Below are 6,693 nucleotides of genomic sequence, written 5' to 3'. Positions count from 1 at the left end.
TGGCTATGTTGTCTGGGCTGTATACCCTGGGGTTGGTAGTCTGGCGCCAGGAAAATTTAGGACACTAACACAAAGAGTTTAGGAGCGGAGGTTTAATAGGCAGAAGAGAAAGAGAAACAGTTCTCTTTATATAGAGAGAGAGGGGTCTCCTAGTGATCATGGTGGCAGATGCACTGGACTTTATAGTCCAGCTTGAGGAGGCGGTGTCTGATTTATGTAGGGCTCACAGATTGTTTCGATCAGGTGTGACATTTACATAGCCCAGGGAGAAGGCTGGTATCCCCACCCTAATCTTATGATGCAAATGAACTCTCCTTGGCTGGCATCATCTTGTCTGCTCCTTACTGTACACGTGGCTAGCAGAGAAGGGATGATGGAGCCGCCATCTTGAACATGTCTAGTGCCTAGTTCCTGCCCACATTCACCCGTGCAAGCTCCCAACTTGCTTGTCTACATCTGCAGCTCGACTTTACAGGCTGGTCTTTGTTATAAAATGATTTGGGGCTGCTTTTCATTAAAAAGAAAAGCCTTACCGTGGACTCCTATCCTTTTACTATCTGCCTAAGTGATTTCTTCTTAACTCCTATATCAACCACACTGTTTAGAGTACCCAGCCCAACCCAAAGGACATGCCAATATTAGGGCTGAATGACTTAGCTGGATTAGTGGTTACCCTTGGTAGGGTAGAAACTGGAAGGGACTATGAGGAGGCTTCTGAGATGAAGGTAATGTTCTTGATCTTGGTGCTGGTTGCATGGTGTGTTGAGTTTGGAAAATGATTTGAGGTACATACTTTTGATATGTATATATAGTTTTCTACGTGGATGTTTGCATTAATCAAAAGTTTAAGGAAATTGATTATTTGAGGAATCTTTTTTTTTTTCTTTCTCACTGCCTGTATGATCAGGTATTTTTTCAAAAGAAGCTGTCCAAAATGATGTGACCCTTATGAAATAATCAAATTTAAGAGTTTATGCAGCAGGCTTCTTTTCCTCTGTAGCAGGTTTCTTTTCTGCAGGCTTCTTTTCAGGGGCTGGTTTCTTGGTAGCTGCTGCCTTTTTTCCCACTAGAGGCTTCTTCTGCTTCTTAACACCAACAGCAGCCTTCTTTCCTTTCTTCCCTACCACAGGCTTCTTGCCTGCAACCGCCACCTTCTCATCTGATTTAGCTTCTAGTGCTGCTGCTGCAGCAGCTGCCTTATCCACCTGGAGCTTGTGATTCCTGGCCTGGCGAAGAGTGGTATTCCGGTGCACAGTCTTTGCATATGGGTTTAGCTTCAACATGATTCTCAGGTTTTTCAGTGGGTTCTTCTTTAGGACTCTGCGATGAATCTTCTTGCGTGGTGCTCGAAGGGCTCTTTGGATCTCTGGGCTTTTCAAGATTCTGCTAAGATCTGTATTAATCATCTTGTGCATGGGAAGATTGTAGTTACTCTTGAGGGAAGCGGCTTTACACCAAGTGCCATACAATTCATCTAACTTCCGGAAAGCACTCTCAGTCCAGATGCAGAAACGTCCCACATGCCCACCAGGAGCAAGCTTCAGAATGTTCAGTTTGCTTACATTAAGCAGAGTAATTTCAGGGATGTTTCTGAAGGCCTTGATGATGCCATTATCCTCATTATAGATGATGCACGGCCCCCTGCGCTGGATACGGCGATGGTTTCTCATTTTGCCTTTGCCAGCTCTCATTCAGTGAGAGGCATAGACCTTTTTGATATCATTCCAGGCTTTAAGTTTCTTAAGGAGCAAAACAGCTTCTTTGGTCTTCTTGTAGCCTTCAACTTTATCTTCGACTACCAAAGAAAGTTCAGGAACTTCCTCAATACGATGACCTTTAGACATAACCAGTGCTGGTAGGGCTGAGGCAGCCAGGACAGAACAGATGGCATATCATTTTTGGGTTGTGTTCACTCTACAATGCCAATGGTGCCAGGTTTTAGTTGGTGCAAACATTCGGCCTCCACAACACATGTTTCCAAAAGCACCCTGGCCAGAGCGGTGAGTCCCACCACCTGGAACTCTGGGAATTCGAGCCACAGCTCTGCCAGTACCCCAAGACTCAGCACTGGTCTGATGACCTGCGAATTCACTGACAGCGTAGGGCTGTCTGTTGTTTTTGCGCAAGTTGGTGTGAACAAAGTTCACAATATCTGGTCGAATAGGAGCCTTGAATACAGCAGGCAAAGTGACATTTTTGCCAGATGACTCCCCCTTTTTGGAATACACTGATATCAGTGGGAGAGCACATGCCATGGCAGAGAGAGGAGACAGCCACGCTCCTCTCACTCTGGCTGCCGCCACAGGAAAAAGTATTTGAGGAATCTTAACTACAGTGTCAAGCCTTCTCAAACTAGGAAAATAGAAAATAGGTAGAGGTATTAGAAAGACTGGGTTTAATCTTAACCTTGGACAATAGAAAGGAAATTCTGGGAAGAAGGGATAATGGGCAAAAGTGGTACAAAGCAAGGCAGTAATTATCAAATCAAGATAAATAATGAAAGGTATCTCTAAGTCTGGGTTGGGATAATGGGACTAGAAAGGAATGACTACAGCTCTGCACAGGATTGGGTAGACTAGGGATTGAGTGTGTACATTAAGGGCAGGAGAACTGGAGGGGGAAGAAAAGAGATAGCTTTTCTGTTTCTGTGTCTAAGGTCTACCCAGTTTGACTATTCCTTTTCCAATTTGGAGGGTAACTGAATGAAAAGCATATAGGCTTTGGAAACAATTTTTCTTGTAAAAAGCAAGAAAGCAAACAAACAAAAATCTGGGCCTGAATCCCAGCTTTACCACTTACTAGCTGTGTGGCTTTAGGCAAATCATTTAACCTCTTTTATCATCTTAAAAGAAGAGATAATAATATCCAGCGATGTACAGATAAATGTGTAATAACCAACTTGCTAAATAAAAAAAGCCCTGATCTGAAGTGGTTGCACTTCTGTGGTATAAATGCTCCACGTAACAAAATTCAAGCTACAGATATTGATGCCATAGAATGCAGAGTTAGGAAGAGTTGCACAGTATCACACCATTATTTCCACCATACAGACACAATAAACATAAATAACCTCAAGAGCATAGATAGACCAGGCACAGTGACTCACATCTGTAATCTCAGTACTTTGGGAGGCAAAGACAGGAGCATCCCTTGATCCCAGGAGTTCGAGTCCAGCTTGGGAAACATAGTGAGACCTGTCTCTCAAAAAAAAAAAAAAAAAAAAAAAAAAAACGAAAAGAGCATAGACAGTAGTAAAATACTTAGGAAGTGATGAAATTTGAATATTTATTGCCTTGTATTTAATATAATTTGATTGCACATTTATATAATTTAATTTTTAGTAATGGCTCTGTTTAACTGACTTGCAAACTTTCTGAAAATTTAACATTCAGCTCTCATAAGCAAGTACCGGCCAGCCCTCGTGCATCACTGTAAATAATTTATCTACCTTGCATGATTGAGAGGGTTGAAAGTAACATGCTCTGTGCCTGGGAGATAACTAAGCCTCCATAAATGCCAACTGTTATTGTATAACAAACAGTTACATACCACTGACTATTTGATAGGCTCCATTCCAAGTGCTTTACAAACATTAACCCATCTAATCTCCATAACAACCCTGGAAAGTAAAGCATGTTGTTATTCCCTTTATTCAGAAAAGTAAACTCTGTCACAGAGAGGTTAAATAACTTGCCCAAGGTCACAAAGCAACAGAACTAGAATTATAACCCAGGCAATCTGGCCACAGCATCCATGATCTTAAACACTGTGTCTTGCTATCTCATTATTAGTTTACAACTGTACATGTAAAACCAATAATAAGTACAGTAAACTCTAACACGTTTTATTGCAGAATTTTGGGATTCCTGTGCACATCAGTCAAGTGAGAATTGCTTTCAGTAGAAACCAAGTAACAAATTGGATATGTTGAGTATCACATGATATGACAACATAGAGTCCAGGCAAAAGTTAACATTGAAAGTTTTGGGTCAGGTGTTGGAGGTAAGGGAAGGTTGCGGGGAGTATAGACCTTTGATTAGATTTGGAAGGGAACTACAGCTAGCAAATGCCAGTGAAGAAGCCTAGGGCTGTGTCCAGGAGATTAGTGTTTTATCTAGATAATGCCTGAAGGCTTCATTTTAGGGTCAAAAGTAAACCAGAAAAGACTCCAGAAAAGAGAACTCCTCTGTACTTTTACTCCCATAAATCCTGAATGAAGAGTGTTGTAGGTTGTATACATTGCTTGGATGATAATAACTATCATTTATTGAGCACATACCATGTTTTGAGTACTTTGCCTAGAGTGGCTCATTTAATCCTCAGCCAATCCTGTTAGATTCAATTATCCCTTCACCAAAAAAGGGCCCAAATTTGAGATTGATTTTGTGTTGTCAATGGGAAGAGTGAGTAGAAAACAATTCCATGTAAGTTCTAAGACAAGGTTTGCTTAAACAAATAACTAAGTAGTAGGTAGTAAGTAGGACTTTACAACTAGCCTCATCCTAATGTAACAATAATAATGACACCACCACCACCAGCATCTAATAGCTTCTTAATAAATGTTTACTGATTTAGTTTTTTTGTTTGTTTGGTTGTTTGGTGTTTTGAGACAGAGTCTCGCTCTCTCACCCAGGCTGGAGTGCAGTGGCACGATCTTGGCTTGCTGCAACCTCTGCCTCCTAGGCTCAAGCAATCCTCCTGCCTCAGCCTCCTGAGTAGCTGGGATTACAGGCACCTGCCACCACACCTGGCTAATTTTTATATTTTTAGTAGAGATGGGGTTTCATCATATTGGCCAGGCTGGTCTTGAACGCCCAACCTCAGGTGATCCATCCGCCTTGGTCTCCAAAGTGCTGGGATTACAGGCATGAGCCACCGCGCCTGTCCTAACTTAGGTGTAATTACACTAAAAGCAGTGAGATTTAAGGGGGAAAATATAGGATTGAGAAACAAGGAGACCTCAAAGAGTGTCCACTATGAATTACCATTCACTGCATGTGTAGGCACTATGCTAGGCCTTTTACTTGAATATTTTCATTTAATCTTTGAAACAACCGATAAAGTATTATTACCTACCTACTATTATCTCTATTTTATAGATGTCATTTAGCTTAAATTATTATCCCTATTGTACAGATGAAGAAACTGGAGCTCAGAGAAATTAAGTAAGTGGTAAAGATGTGTTTCCAGCCCAGGTGTGCCCAAACACCATGTTCTCGACACTGTGGTTGTCTTTATACAATAGCATTTGGCTGATTTTTGTTTTCTTCTTTATATCTATTTTTTCTTATATGTGTTTGGAAGTTTTAACAAGAGTCCGTATCATTTTTATTTATTTATTTTTTTGAGATGGAGTTTCACTCTTGTTGCGTAGGCTGGAGTGCAATGGTGCGATCTCGGCTCACTGCCACCTCCGCCTCCCGGGTTCAGGTGATTCTCCTGCCTCAGCCTCCCGAGTAGCTGGGATTACAGGCATGCGCCACCACACCCAGCTAATTTTGTATTTTTAGTAGAGATAGGGTTTCTCCATGTTGGTCAGGCTGGTCTCGAACTCCCCACCTCAGGTGATCCGCCCGCCTCAGCCTCCCAAAGTGCTGGGATTATAGGTATGAGCCACTGCACCCGGCCAAGAGTCCGTATCATTTTTATAATCAGAAAAGAATGAACATATTTTCATTTTGAAAAAAATGGAGCATTTAGCAATGTTAAATTAACTCTTTTTATTCCAGTCATCTGTAATGTTTCGCTATTTAAAATGTAAAAGGTGGCCGGGCGAGGTGGCTCATGCCTATAATCCCAGCACTTCAGGAGGTCAAGGCGGGCAGATCGCCTGAGGTTGGGAGTTTGAGACCAGCCTGGCCAGCATGCGGAAACCCCATCTTTACTAAAAATACAAAAATTAGCTGGGCGTGGTGGCAGGCACCTGTAATCCTAGCTGCTTGGGAAGCTGAGGCAGGAGAATCGCTTGAACCCAGGAGATGGAGGTTGCAGTGAGCCTAGATCATGCCATTGCACTCCACCCTGGGCAACAGAGTGAGACTCCATTTAAAAAAAAATAATAAAATGTAAAAAAGTAATCTCCAAAAAGGACTAGAACCACCATTCCTACCTACAACATCTTAAATGTCACTTTAAGAAATAACAACAACAACAACAACAACAAAAAAAAACTCACTCCGTATTCCTTAAGGATGGTGCCTCATGTTGAGAACAAAAGCAGTTCTCCAGAAGCCAGAATAATCAATCAGCCAAAGCATTTTCTAACCAAAGGAGAGGCCAGACAAAACTGTCGGGGATGTTGGCGTCAGGTGCCACCAGCAGTGGGAACCATAGGACCTCAGCCTCCATGCCTCAAAAAAGAACCTAAGTGTCAGAAGTAGAAGGTTGACCCTCCTCTGTCTTCTTCATCCCTACCTCATCCCAGAAATAATCGCATCAGAGAATCTAATGATTCTGATGGGGCATGGAGTGGGAAATCTAGACAGGGCTCAATATTGGGGCAGGGTGATGAGCAATCAACCTTTGTGCAGGCAGGGTTCCCAGACTCAGAGGAGGGAAGGAAGCCAGGCCTCTGCACAGGAAAGGAAGCCCTTGGGGGCAACTTAGGAACCCTACCAGTTGGCTGGCCTTCTGGGATACTACAGGTTTATTGGGGGTAACATTCCAAGCGGGGTAACAGGTCAACTAAGATGT

At 42.4% G+C, this 6,693-nt stretch overlaps 1 pseudogene across 1 annotated transcript; it reads right to left on the bottom strand.

Annotated features, from left to right (window-relative positions):
• Positions 1 to 884: 884 nt before the first annotated feature.
• LOC112606149 lies at positions 885 to 2,306 on the bottom strand (annotated as a pseudogene). The gene has a single exon (XR_003115602.1). The product of XR_003115602.1 is annotated as a 60S ribosomal protein L4 pseudogene (transcript).
• Between the last annotated feature and the right edge of the window lie 4,387 nt (positions 2,307 to 6,693).

The sequence above is a fragment of the Theropithecus gelada genome, chromosome 14, assembly GCF_003255815.1.
Source record: "Theropithecus gelada isolate Dixy chromosome 14, Tgel_1.0, whole genome shotgun sequence".
Classification (NCBI taxonomy): Eukaryota; Metazoa; Chordata; class Mammalia; order Primates; family Cercopithecidae; genus Theropithecus; species Theropithecus gelada.
Note: the sequence above shows the minus strand (reverse complement) of the source record. Positions and strands in the feature narration are given on the sequence as shown.